The sequence below is a fragment of the Xiphias gladius genome, chromosome 1 (assembly GCF_016859285.1).
Source record: "Xiphias gladius isolate SHS-SW01 ecotype Sanya breed wild chromosome 1, ASM1685928v1, whole genome shotgun sequence".
In the NCBI taxonomy this organism is placed as follows: domain Eukaryota; kingdom Metazoa; phylum Chordata; class Actinopteri; order Istiophoriformes; family Xiphiidae; genus Xiphias; species Xiphias gladius.
The window spans coordinates 27,921,065-27,936,405 of record NC_053400.1 but is presented as its reverse complement, the minus strand read 5'-3'; the positions used below and the strand labels follow the sequence as shown (position 1 = coordinate 27,936,405).

Genomic DNA, 15,341 nt, shown 5'->3' with positions numbered 1-15,341 from the left:
TGGCATTCATGAATGTAAATACAGAGGGTTTACCACAAGGTGCAAACCAATGGTAACAAGTTCTGAAAGGAGAGATTAGACTTTGCCAGAAAACATCTAAAAAAGCCTGCCTACATCACAACCAAGACAGATGATACCATGATTAACTTGTACCAGAATGATGGGAAGAGATGAGCATGGAGCAGGAAAGGAACTGCTCGTGATCCAAAGCATAAAACATCATCTGTCAAACATGGTGGAGGCCGTGTTATGGCATGGGTATGTATGGCTGCCAATGGAACTGGGTCACTGGTGTTTATTGATGATGTGACTGCTGATGGAAGTAGCAGGATGAATTCTTAAGTGTATAGGGTTTTACTGTCTGCTCAGGTTCAGCCAAATGTTGCAAAACTGATAGGCAAAACATACTGCAAAAGCAACCCATGTTGACTGCCAAGGATTTTCATCCAAGTATTAAAAATAATCCTTATATTTATAATTATGTTGGCTTGCCCAATTACTTTTGAGCCTCTGAAAATGGAGGGACTATGTATAAAAATGGCCGTAATTCCTAAATGGTTAAACCCCTTGAATTAAAGCTTGTCATATCTTGATGATTTTGTTTCAAATCCATTGTGGTGGTGTACAGAAGCAAAATTACTAAAATTGGCTCAATGTCCAAATAGTTATGGACGTCCAGTCCTTGTATTTATCCTCATGATTGTACAGATGATTTCAGATGTTATGGTTGATAAAGAGGATACCTACTGTAATGACAGAATGGTCTGCTTGATGTGATTTCTGATAATCCAGCAAAAAGTATGAAATTCCTGTCCACAGCTCAAGTCAAGTTACCAAGATTAAACTACTTTGGTTACAGTCAGTGAATTAAGCAAGCATGTGCCAACAGTTCAGCAAGACATTTAGACAGAGAGCTCAGATAGTACATTAAAAGACCTGCTTAGTGACATTAATAGGGAGCGACAGAATAAAACACTACATCAAATAAATGACCTGTAGAATGGGGTTATTCTCTCATTAGACAAACTGTACAAAATCAAGTGCAATATATTGAATGTGCTCCACATATAATTGTTAATATTACAAACTATTTAGATTCTATCAATTTGGACATAACTTCATCCAAAAGGTCAAAGCACTCTTGGATGAAAAAGGTTTTTTGTTCAGCGTTTATGGTTTGGAAAATCTACTGTACAACTAGAAAACAAAGCAAGAGAACCTCACCATTAACCATGTAACTGAATTATTCATAGGCAGGAAAAGTACTAGTGGAGGTAAAGAAGCTCTTGAAGTGCTTTGTGTTGACAACTAAGCCCCCTCCACAGCCAGGTATTAGAGTTAGTATAAATAATACTTCAGGGTGTGTTCCCCCCAGGCATTGCTACAAAGGTGTTTCAAACTTAACAACTGGTCTTGACAATTGGTCTTACTTTACCGTCAAAATAGTGTTCAAACATGAGAGGTTCACACAATAGCACCAACTGGCAAGAATCTGACATCTTGTCACAAAATGCCTCAAAAGATCTTGCAGCAACACGACATGAAGGTTCAAAAGTGTGAGTAGATAAATCCAAAGCAAAAGCAGCAGTAATCACACATGAAGTGGCAGCAACTTCCTCAGTAATTGTCGCTGTTTACTGTCTACTTGTAAAGTAAATACTCTAAATAAAGGTTACTGTTGTGTCATTTACTGAACTGCACCTTAGAGATGAGTGTGATTTCCCAAGTAAATTCACAGGATCGGGCCTGATCCACCGGGCTTTTTTTTTCTTTTCTGTGGATGGACTGACTATCAGTGTCAGCTAAATACAGTCCAATCAATTTATGATGTTGTTTGTTTATTCTGGTTACACCAGCTGTCAAGATCAACCCAGTATATTATATGCAAAGAAACAGCAAGTTAAGCACAACATACAGTATTCCCATCAAATTCATTGAATAGTTACTTTAGAAAGAAAATATTGTAGATGAGCTCATTTGCAGCTGTAACGGTAGGCCGTGTTGATGTGTGCTAATTAGTTTGGAGGCTGTTGCATCTTATGTTTATCTGATTAAAACAGGTTTATCATTGTCATATAAGAATTGCAGTGATAAGTATTAGTAGGAAGGTTATTAGACATTTATTAAACACTAGGAACTCAGTACTGGAATACATCAATTATGTTGAAAACCCTACTGTAGAAATATTACAGTGATTTGTCAACAGGGTTGTTGGGCCAAATGGTAAAAATGCACAAATAGCACAACTTGAATACCACAATAATATTTATCAATAGGTTTAGTCCATATACCTTCATAATATTTCCTGGTAAGCACAGACACTGGGCTCTTGCTCTCTCTCATTTTCACTTGTACTCGTGCACTCTTAGACAATGTGATGATATGATGGTTTCTATTTCCTCTTCAGAACCTCACTGGCTTTTTCCTGGGATTTTACCTCAGCTGTTCAAGATAAACAACCCAGACTTTGAGTCATCTTACAAGGAATCGGAGGGGGGGGTCAGTAAACTTTGCAGGCTCAAGGTCTTTCTTATTACAGAAGAATCATTGTGACCATTGTGCCTGATTGCCTCTAGTTATGTGGGACTAAAGTCAGGTTTCAAAATTAGGATTATTAACTAATGTGAAGATACCAATAAGCTAAACCAACGATGCATGTTTTCTTGTTTACTCTGATTCAGGAGAAAGTCACAGTATTACAGATACCACAAACACATTTGTACACGATCCATTATTGCACATAGAGCTTCAAAACTATAGAGGAGCTAAGAATCTATTAATGTTCTACGGTTTTACAGTGGATTTTCTTCCCCAAACCCTAAAACCAGGTCTAGATGGGACAATGAGAAAATCAACCGGCCAGCTTGAAGATATATCGCACATTACCACAACAAGCAAATGGTGTACATAAAAGTCATGTACAGTACCCACTATACACAATTTACACTTTAAATTAATGTTCTATCTAATGCTAGAACAGTAGGCACAATTAAAAAGGCAGTTACGAACACTGGTTGGTATATTATAAAATGTAGTTTGTTTGTGAGTACACATTGGTTCAGGAAAGATGTTTCTCTATTTCTGTACTCATTCAACACATAAATCAAGCATGTTCCCACTTGGTTCAAACTAGGCATGGGTATTTTGGTTAAAGAGAGAGAGAGACGGTGCTGGAAAGAATGCAAATCTCTTAACTTTATCTTATTTCATTGTGGATATAACTAAATTCCACAAAGCAGCAGATAAATTCAGGTAGGAAATGTATCTCCTCATTCCAGGATGAAAACAGAAAATATGTTGAATAAATGTGTTGGGTAAATTGAGCTAATTTTTTTTTGCTTTTTTTTTTTGACTAAAATACTGACAGACAAATGAGGTCGAAGGAAGAGTTGTGAAAGGACAACTGCTAGAGAGCAGACAGTCCCCTGTCTTAACACTGCTGTGTGTGTCTGTCTGTATGGGTCTGTGTGTGTGTGAAATAGAATAAGATAAAGAAGCTTTTTTTTTTTTTTTTAAACGCCAGTCTTTTGTGTATTGTTTATTGCATGCGTTCCTGGACGGGCAGCCTGCCAGGCAGGATTCCAACATATTGTTACTAAAAACTGGAATATCCAACCGCACACAATACATTAAGCCAAGCTAATGTTATCTACATATACCTTCTCTCCATATATCTTCTCATTTCAGTCTGTTAAACTAGTTTAATCTACAAGGAAAGTTCTATTAACCTACTAAACTGCAGATGACTGACTTTCAGAAACTTTTAATACGGCAACAAAAGCACCACACTGAACACTGGCGTAACTGCTCCTGTTGAGAGTCAGGCGTATAACTATGATAAGACGACAGTCTACTGCTGAATGACTAATATATTACACTACTGTTTGTACCATGGACAGTTGAGGTGTTGCAATGTAAATGTCTAACTAGAGAGAGGGCATCGACAACCATTAACCTCAAATAACTGCCAGCCTCTCCTCCAGCAGCTGCTCAACAGAAGCCGAGTCAACAAGCGAGTCTCAAATGCCATTGTCACTCTCACATGGTGGCTTTCCAGAATCAATGCAGCAGTGATCTGTCCCTGAGAGGCGCAAGTGTCACGTTCAAAAATTGATGAGAATCAGGAGTAAGCACCAATTTAGACCCGGTTCATGATTGATTGAATACTGCAGGTTCTTGACAGTGCCTCTATCAATTACTGAACTATTACTTCTACTATTCTACTACTACTTTTTTTTTTTTTAAACACATCACATCATACTAAATATAACTCCTTATTTCCACCTGATGTGACTCCATCTTGCAACTGAATCTTGCTCCTAAAAACACAGGAGTAGGCAGTAACTTCTGACAGTGAGTGCCGACACTTGTGCTAGAAAATGTATGTAAGGGAGGAGAGGAGTATCATGCTGCATTTCAGTGATGGTAAAGTATCCCCGTTCAGCTACACCCAGTATAGTCATAAAACTACCCTTGTATATTTCGATGCTTTCATATTTTTTCCAGTTCAAGTACAGTATAATTACTTGTTGGCACTGGATGTTTGCTTAATCTTTTCACCAGTGTTCACTCCCACATTTCAATTCACATTAACCCTCATCTATAATTTTTAGACACAGCACAAACTGAGCTCTGTATTCTATTTCACATGGTTTGAGAGTCCTGGAACTAAACCACTGCTGTAAACAACCACCGGTTTCATGTTGCTAAATAGCAATGTAGGGGTCTTGGTGGAGCTAGACCAGTTTTCCTTATGTTCTATTTTGGAGGGTAATCATCAAACATTAAAAACACCACCTAATGTTAGTTGAAATGCATTTGCCTTATTCAGATTTCTTACAGCCTTGTTTACATATTTGCTCCCACCATGACTGCTTGGTCATCCATTAAAGGAAATGAAAAGGCTACGTGTGCATCCACCTCAAAAAATGCAAGTCAGCTAGGTAACCGCTCAAATCCTCAGTGCTCCTGAAATTTAGAAGAGCACGAGTTTGCCTGCTTTTTCCTCAGTAATGCTGTCAGTAATGTCAACGCTTTTCCTTCAGTTATCATTGTACCCCCTCTATTCTACATGTCTGTCTGCTTTCATTTTTCTCCAACACTGTCAATCTTGTTTTATAGAGCCTCAGAATCTAATCTATTTTCTTCGGCACATTACACTATGGTACAAGTAAAACCTAAGACACCGTATACATAGACAATGGAACAAGTGTTCTTTTTCAGCAGTGGCATACCACATGTTCATATTTAGTCTGACATATTCACAGCTTAGATGATCTCAATATTTCACTTTAAGACTAATAACACTAAAGCTGAATTTATGCTACTCTGTCGAGTTCTCTCTCTGCTCCTGGTGTAGATGCCTACAGCGCGAGAACTGATTTATAGTTCAGCTGAGGATTTAACCTGTAGATTGTTGTGGCACCTCTACCTCGCTAGATGGATGTGTTGTACATTATCAGGACGTGTTGTGCATTTATTATACACCCAAAGTAATTGGGTTTATCTTCATTTATTCCCTTTGTTATAAACAGTGCTGACTGTGGTTAGAGGAAGGCTTGCAGGGGGAATGGCTTTGCAGCACCTTAAAATACACATTTGTCTGACATTACTGAAAAGGAGCATTATCAAGCATTTTTTCCAACCTGCTCGTTGTTGTGTCCCCTATCAACAAAACGCTACCAGCAACAGAAAAATGTATGAACAAACACAACCACACTAGAAAGCAATTTTTGTTCTCTCAATGTATATAGCCTCCATTGCCCTGCACGTATATACCACAACATCTAAACACAAAAAGGCATAAATCTGCCTTTAAGCTGTTGAATGAAACGTTACCCACCCCTATTTTTCCAAACCAGTCAGGACAGTCCAACCCACTTATGTGAAAGCCACAAGATTGCTTCTCTGACTGTTTAGACAAATGTTCACAATGCAGACATTTTTATGATGTGCAGTAACATCACAGCAATGGCACTGAAGAAAAAATCAATATACACTGCCTGCAGCTACACAGCATGAACCTCTCCGGCATCATTACTGTTTTTTTTTCTCTTTCTGTAATGGGTGATTGAAAAGTGTATGATTACTGCAAGTGTTGCTTCATTTGCTTGTTTCTGATTCACTGAATTCACGGGATTTGTATAGGTTCTCTCCTCTTGAGATTGACATGTTGTTTTTAATGTGAGATTTTCCTGGAAGTGTTGTGAAAACTGCATAGTACATGTTTATCAGAGTATGACATAAATTTTCTGTCCAAATAAATGAATCTGGTTCCATCACTTTGTCCGATTAATGGGAAAATGAACAGGGACAGATAATTACTCCCCGCAGCGTGATCAGATCAGTAGCTTGTCACTTGTGTCTAATTTGATCAGGAGAACCAACAAATGAGTTAAGTCTGAAAATATTTATAATTTTTTGAATTTGTAATTAACTGTTTTCCAGGATAGCCTGATTTGCTGCATTAGTATCCCAAACTGCATCACCCATTCTGTGCATCCTCTAGTACTTTCTGGGTCTTTTTAGTTGCTGTTTTTAATTTTCTATTAATCAGACCTTGTTTCTACTACTGTTTTCATTGTTCTTTAGTCTATCTTGATAAATTTAATTATAATTTTTCTTACAAAATACCAAGGTGATGAATGTAAATTACTTGTTTTATTTGACCTACAATCCTAAGCCCAAAGATATTCAGTTAACTATCTCTGACACAGAAAAACAGTAAATTCTTATATTTGAGAAGCTGGAAACAATGAATATTTGGCATTCTTGCTTAAAAAATGACAATTGATTATCAAAATACTGTAGTTGCTAATTCATTTCCTGTTGGATTATTAAATCGATTGATCAACAAATCGTTAGAGCTCTAGTTTAAACTTCTCTGTTGTTTGCGTTTAACTCTCTTTATAACTGTGGCAGCAACTGTCCTCTGGGTTTGTCGATGATAAAAAAAGTCAAATAATGAACCTTATTTTAATGAACATAAAGTGTTTACATATTGTAACTTATTATGTCATTTCCAACAAAAGACAACAGCAGCACTCTTACACATATATGCCTAGGTGCAAGATTTTATACCAAGGACAGGGGAATCAGTGTGTTGGTTACCAAAAACAGCAGCCAGACTACACAAAATGGTTGCCAGTGGCCCAAATGTGGTTGCCAAGGGCAACTGGCCAACCACTGCTATCAAACCTTCAGGGCCCTAATATGGTTTCCTGTAACTATGTGCCAAATCTGACTATTTTGTTCAAGATTGGTGGATTTAATGGGGATTTGTTGTAACTGGTAACACAGGTGTGAACCAGTTTTGAAGTCACTATAAAAATGTAAAGCAGAAAAAGAAAGTGAGACACGGCACCACTGCCAAAAATGTCCAGCACTAGTTTCTTTGTTATTGTTTTCACTATCAAACAGCTGAAAACGCATATTGCCTAATAAACTAGCCCCATGATATTTACTGTATATGTTCTGCAGAATCAAAGAAATAAAGCCTGTAATCCCCGTCAATTCTTTATCCATGCACAGTAAAAGGAACTGGACACGATCACCGTGAGCCTGAAGTGACAACCCTTCAGTGGTCTTTAAACTGAAGCTGCTTTGATGTGAATATGTTTCAAACTAAAACGGATATAGAATTTCTATAAATCTGTTTCCATGTGTGCTCAGGCAGTGAGAAGAAATAGGATAATAGAACCGTTAACATTAACACACGTTCTGAACACAAAAAAGGAATTACTACTTTTTCAAAAAAGTATTGAAGGTTGTATTTAAGTTCCACTTGATCACGTCTTTCCACTTTAGACTGCGTCGGTTCTGTCATTTGTGGATTTTCTCTCATTTACGTGTCAATATCACACGCGAGGTATGTGTCATCCGAGAGAGACAATGTTTCCCTTTGATTCTACAGACGAAAGTGGATTCTGCAGTATGATTAGGGCAATGGGAACAGTGCTTCAGAACCACCCACTCAGTGCCACCATGTTACAGTATTGATGTGCTCTGAGGAAATCCCACACATCCCATCTTCACAGACCTTTCTTGCTCTACACTAAACTCAACTAAAAAATTTATACTTATAAAAAGACAATGACATTCCTACAAATAAATTCAAGCTTAAAGCATCCCGGGGGGGGGGGGGGGCACTAGACTTAACTGCTTTCTGTCGAAAAATTGATGGGCTATATCTGCTGTAGAGCAGCAACAATTTCATACAATTTTCTTTACACTGGTATATTAATCAACCATTTGTAGACAGAAAGTTGTTATGCGTACCCTGTGGTGAAAAGATCACCAGTGTCAGGAACAAGTGAAGCAAGAGTGACAAACAAGGTCATGTTGCTTATGAGTGGGTGAATTAAGACAGTACTGAAAGCAATAGTGTGTTAAATGCAATTTGACAGGACTTCATTATAACAACAACAACAAAATCTCATCAATATCAGCCTGTGGCTTTTCTTTCCAAGAACACAAAGACGACACTTCAACCCGAAGGCAAATGAGACAGCATTTCTGCAGCACCAAAGACTGTGCAGCACTACAAAAGCTGACAGTATTTTTTATAGCTTGTGTGGCGGAGAGTTGAGTATAACCTGGGCTTGCATCCCAGGAAAAGATGTATCACCAGTCTCTGGCAAAGAAGCAACTGTGTGACAAGCATTTCAGAGTGTGCTCTTTTCTGCTATTACTTGCAATTCGCTAGTGAGAAATCCAATCAATGCTATTAAAACTAAAGCAGAATTGCACATTCTCTGACCCATGATAATGACTTTACCGTTCAAATGACAGCTGTCACATGTAGTCAGCTTTTTCAACGAAAAAGTTGCCCCAGGATATAAAGGTCATGTTCTCACATAGCAAAACAGTTGACATACATAAAATTTGCCAACCCAGATACATTTTCTTCCACAAGAAGCGTCCCAAGCTAGTCCACAGGATGGATGGGCGGATAAATACTCACTATAGAAGCGCTTCATGGGGGTCATCCCGTACCCCCTCGAAATGATTCCACACTTTGGATTTCCTGCCAGACATATGTAATTACTGTAACAAACTGTCCTTACTATGTGTTTCGATATTTGAGGTAATGTGTCCCCTAAAAGTTGCTGTAAGGCTGCCGTAAAGCAGGAGTTTTTTGGTACAGCATGTTATTAATCAATAACCTTTCATGCTGTTGAACAGCTGTCTCAGATTTCAAACTTGCATTGATTGATATCTAAAGCTCTAAGATCAGGATAAGGCACAAAATCTTGACTCTGAATTCCTGAGACTCTACCCAAAAAAGTTTTTTTCTAAATCTTTTTATTCACTAATTCTTCCTTTTAAACGTCTTCCTGTTAAACCCAGCTGACAGTGCAGATTACCAAGTAAAAAGTCTGCACTGATTTACAATTTACAATTACTGACTACTATCTGTAAGTCAGATCATGTATGTAATGCTGTTTTTCCTGCAGACTCTCAAGTGCTGAATGGTGGAGCTTCCCACCAGTGCTTTGACAAGCCAAACCCCCATCACTTTAGGTGGACCACTTCAAATAAATCTCAGCCTTGGTGAAACACTGTGTATTGTTTTAAACTACAAAGATGTTCCAATTCAAATGACACCAACTACATTATGAGTCTTAACGTGGACTCACCATAGCACAAAGGGAATCAAGGAGTGCATATATTTCTCATATAGCAGGCCTGTTATTATTATTTCTATTTCTTTGCCAAAGTAAAAAAATAATAATAATGCAATTGCATTTGGGGGCATACATTCATAAATGGCTTCATTCAAGTGATTTTAAGGCACTTTTAGGGATACAGGCCAAATCCTTTCTTAGTTTCCCATCAGATGGTGTGCAGCCATGAGATGATGGGAGCCTTACAAAGCCAAAATAATCCCCTTGTCCGAGACTAATCTGTTGCCCTGGACTTCTAAACAAACACTGTTAAATTCTCTTCTTCCACACTGTTTCTTGGATATCCAGCCTGATGAGGAAGAGGATTTAAAAAGGTGAAAGGCTGGGAAAAATTAACACAAAACACACATAGTACAAAAATTTCACTGGGTTTTTGCAGGTCCTTGAATTGAATATGTCCTTCTAGTCACACACACTGAGAAATACGTAGTCTGTAAATAATCTATAGAAACACAACACCTCGGTTATCCTCAAGTGGCTCTCATGTTCAGCTCAGGCCATCATCCAAGCAGTGGGCAAAATTTATCTCTGACAACGATAAAATGTCATGTTATTGTGCGGAGCTTAGAGTCTTAATTTTCACTTCCACATTGCGATTGATGGCTCTGTCGGTTTGTATAACATGTGCTTGGCGTGCTACAACAAGGCTCCTAACACGCTTACAATGATTAGAACAAATTACTACTACAAAAACCATAATCAGATGGAGAAGAACTGCTTTTGAAAAGATAGTCAAGGAAGCATTCTCTCCGCCTCACAGTAAAAAAGCTGAATTTTCCCCGTTACAGAAGATAGGAGGGAAACACATATTTTCTCTGAAGTATTACAATTATTAACAGTACCAACAGTGCTACAGTACACCATTATTGTAATATTACTACGTTTTGTATTGATTTCAATCTGATAAGTATAGAGAAGAATTACAGGGTTTTTCCTGGCTTTTTTTTTTTTTTTTTTAACAAGCAACATATTTTGGAGTTCAAACAAATCCCGAGGAATTTCCAAAAGGACGATAAGAAACAATAGCAATTTAGAAGTTGTCACCGTGTGCATTTTTCCACAACTGTATGACATTTTACATACTAAATTAAATGATTAATCAAAAAATAATCAACATATCAATCAGAATGAAAATAATATTTTCTTTCAGCCCTACAACAAACCTTTGCTGCCTTTGTGTAACATTTGCAAATTCACTTAGCGTCCCTAGAATTTTTTAAAATCTGTACCATTTTAATATTTTTCCAGCTGTTACCTGACTGAATGAAATAATGTTCTATTTTTTTTTTTCAAATTGTATTTTGTTTATTCTTTTCCAAATTTCTGTATGATTATTTTACAGTAGTTTTAAATGAAAATGTCTTCGGGGAAGATGAATAAAAAGTGATGGTACAATCCTGTTAACATCGGCTTTGCAACTGAATACCCCTCGCCTTGACTCCTCGTCCTGTCCTGTCCTGTCTTGTCTTGTCTTGTCTTGTCTTGTCTTGCACTCCACTCTTCCACTTCTTGTGGTTGTGCACTACTTTCAGACCTGACAAATTTACCACGTCTGGTCACTAAGTCGAATTACTACTTTTTAACTGCCTTTAATAATCAGATGATGTCAGGGTGTGACTGGGAAAGAAATTTAGCCCTCTACTTATGGGGTGGGGGGTGCACGGGTTGCGTCGGTGAGGGTTGATTACATGTTGTGATTGGCCAGTGAGCCCAGTCCCAGAACATGCACGGAGCACGCTCTCATGCGCACCCTGAATGACAGGCACAAAGAGAGGGCTGGTAAAGAGACACCAGGATTTCTCCCGGTGCTCCCGATGGACAGTCCGACTGTGGATGATGTCTACGCTATTTTATCTCCCCTCATTATTTTCCTCTTCACGAACCTGCCTTGTAAAGTAATCGCTGATCTACAAGCCATATCTGCAAAGCTGCAAACATTACAGTGATGGAATGTACCGTTAATTTAGGAAACTTTTTTAAGAAACTGGACGTGCTTGGATGCAAAAGACACAATATTCACCAGTTTGAACAGCTATGAAATATTAGGATACCGCCACTAAACATAATTCTGCTGTAGGGGAAAATAAATAAATAAAAAAACAAAACAAAAAAAAAACAGACGCTCTTAGTTCGGAAGAAATTCCTTGAGCAAAACTGCGGCTCTTTTCTTCCTCTTTGGCAGTTTTGGCAGCACAATTTACCAGTGCACTGTGCTAATCACGAAACAGCGCCACCACACCGATGTAATGCTGCAATTGCAACTACAAATGGCAGAAAACCACCGAGTGCAACGCATGGTAGAAAAGACACCCGTCAGACTTTTGTCAAGAGCTGGAAGTGGCACGAAATTTGAGCGAGGCTGGTGCCTCGGAATTCTCTATGCTGGAAAAACCCTAAATAAGTAATATGTCTCAAGACAAAACACCATTAAAATGTATAAAACTCATAAAAAATACAGAAAAGTCAGTAATGAATCAGTACTAACTAACACTCTTACAGCCTAAGTGAAAGGCTTGAATCATTTATAGTTACAGCTGACAAATTACAGTGGCTCTAGTAAAGTTGATCTTCGCATGGCTCCCCAAACCAAAACATCTTTTAGCTCTCCGAGTAAAATGGTGAAATAGTTCAAAACACTGGAATCAATATGCACAACACTTTATTGGTGAGAAACCCTGAACGTAGGAGGAATTCATGTAATATCTTACGTCTGCATTTATGTTAAGGTTTTTTTTTTTTTTTTTAACAGTGTTACCAGCTCGGAGTTTTTGTAACACCTGGAAAATGTAGCTGCCAAATTGCAAAGTGACCAAACTGATATTTAAAACTAACTGCAGCATTAGCCAGGAGGGCGTACGGCTCTATAAGAACAAGTAAAGTGTTTCACTGCCAAATATTCAGCGTTTCCTATCGCTCCTGGTTATCGGTGTGTTTATCTGAATGGCTTACACTGAAAACAAGTCTTATGGACAACTCTCACCTCCACTATAAAGCTAGCCAGAGTAGTACGCTCTGTAGCAAAACCAATATTGGATTTTTGAGGCCGATACTCAAACCTAGTTTGGCAATTCTGCACTGCAATTTCTTGTTATTTATCAGTGGACATAAACCTAAACTGATATATATCTGCAATAATCTAATATTGACAAGTGTATCGGCATAGCCAATTAATGGTCTAGTTCTAGTACATTCCAGCCCCTTTTATACAGCCTGTTTGAGGCAGGAATGTTGCGCTTTTATTCCGCCTTGCCAGTCTATATACAAGGTACGAACACAGAATGGGGGGGCGGGTACTGTTGTTCCGGCAATAAATGGGAAGCGGATGTAGGCACAGAGCTGGAATCGATTTCTGTGTAAAAGCGGGATGACACGGTTGGGACAGACGCTGACGCTGTTGTGTTACACGTCACGCCTCCGATTCCCGAACGCCAGCATGCTATCTAAAAATCACAGACGGGGGCAGCATTATGCCGGCTTTGTTTGGTTCAGCGTAAACAAGCAAAGCCGGAGTAACAAGGTGTCTTCAAAACGGCAATTTTCTGGGACCTCTCCTAAAAAGAAGCTTCCAAGTAAAACTGAATTTGCCGTTTTCACAGATACCACTGACATTATCTGTAATATGTCCTTGCGAGGTAATGCTAAAGACTCACTGATTCATTTAGTCACGCCAGTTGGAGGACTCAGGAGTTGCACTGTAAGCACTAAGCAGTCGAACAACTAAAAGCGGAAACACGCAACACAAATGACACGTCAACAACCAATCATATTTGATTAACTGATGGCAGTTGCGCATTAGGAACAATGAACAAGGTTGTGCAAAACCTATGAAAACTTTATCTTGCAACCTTGCTTGCACACTTGGAACCGACTCTCATGCTTTTTCTCCACTAAACTGTCATCCTGTCTATGCAAATATGGCAAATTCAGCTTTAGATGAATACTGTTTCGTTTAAAAGGCAACCTGTAGGGGTTGAATATTTAGCAACCGTTCTAAAGAGGCTTTAGGTTTTGTTCCATATAAATAAACATGGAGATAACTCCTGCAAACTGGACCTATTTTAAAAAATGCAGAATTGTAATCTGCGATCTTGCCTAACGGACAAATACACATGTATGTTAAAGTGCAGTCAAATATTGGGCTGCAGGCTACAGGGCCAGTCTTTTAATGTGGTCCTGTCATACTCTATGGAGCAGCACAGGCCACAGGGTAGAAGGCAGGGTTAGCCCACAGTAGTCTTGTTAAAAAAAAAAAAAAAAAGTGCTTTAATTGAATGACTCACTTCTCACTTCACTGTGGTTGGACAGCCCCAACATGAGCCAACAAAAAGAAATTGACTTCTCTGGAGAGAGGGGTCCCAATTTTTTTATTTTTTTTTCATGTCACAAATCCCTAACCGAAGGTTTATTAGACCACAATCCACCATTCCCTTAGATCTTGACCCCTTAAGTTTCGTTAGAGTAGACTTTATTCTGCACATAACTTGTTACAGAAGTGCAACAGCCTACACCCACACTGCTGTTACAGTGACACCAGTGTGGTGGAAGTGAAACATAGGGTCACTCATAATCTCACATTCTGTTGAAACCTCAGAAGTGGCACGTTAGTAAAAAAAAACCAAACTAAAACAAAAACAAAAACACTGCATTTTCTGTTTTTCATGAGATCCTCAATAAAAACAAAAAAACAAAAATGAAAAAACAAAAAAAAAAACCCTCACGGACCCCCTGGGGTCCCTGGTACCCATCTTGGGGAAACACTGTAGGCACTTCACTGGAGGAATCTGCAGCTTTAACTCTGTCCAACTAATGTTTAACCACAACATTTTCTTGCCTAAAATTTTTACTTTACGGGAAAATTATTAGTGCGGCCAGGCAAGTGTTTTTTTTTTTTTTTTTAATACAATCACTGCCTGAGGTGATAGCTGACCGTTACTACCCGTGCACTGAAGCTACTCCATTCCAGGTGCTCTAACGTTCCTCGGAACGAGAAGCCGGTTGAGTTACCATTTTAACACGTTCACACGTTGGTCGAACTTCACGAAGCTAGCCGGGCTAACTTAGCTCGGTGTAATGAGCTAATCTGACTTGTACGCTAGCTGGCAGAGTGAAACAATGAGCTCAGAGCGCAGTCAGGCTTGGCTAGCTTCTTGTTGCTGCTGCGTGCTGTGTTGGCTACATGGTGTAAAGCTAGCCAGCTCGCCGTGCACGCAAAGGCGGACGTTAGACGGCCGGCGATGCGTTGCATTATCAACAATAAGAAAGGAAGGAAAAAAAAAAAAAAAAAAAAGCAACGAAAAATGTACTAACTTACCGACTTAGCTAGCCACTCCTATTCCAAACCCTGGTCTGTCCATGGTGGCGTGCACTCCATTAAAAAAAACAAAACAAAAAAACAAATCAGAGTAATGGTCTTGAATTACAATAAAACCTCTAAAAAAAAAAAAAAAAAAAAAAATATCTGAAGCACCAGAAACCAGTGGCAGCGCTCTCCCCAAGACATCCAACACGAGAGAGGAGGGGAGGCCAGCGATTCACTGGACTTCTGCCATCACACTTCGAGATACCGTCCACATCGAAAACAACCGAGTCCGGAGCGCATTTTTATCGGCGCGGTCTCGAGCCCGACACAAGTCCGGTCCTGTCCCGCGACCTTGT

General features: G+C 38.9%; 1 protein-coding gene across 2 annotated transcripts in view; it reads right to left on the bottom strand.

Moving 5' to 3' along the window:
• The window catches only part of LOC120789373 (zinc finger protein 609-like), a 79,410-nt gene extending 64,310 nt beyond the window's left edge, over positions 1-15,100 (bottom strand). For both annotated transcript variants that reach the window (XM_040126045.1, XM_040126054.1), the window contains exon 1: positions 14,998-15,100. The gene's annotated coding sequence lies outside the window, so the exon portion shown is untranslated. The remainder of the gene's footprint in view (positions 1-14,997) is intronic.
• Between the last annotated feature and the right edge of the window lie 241 nt (positions 15,101-15,341).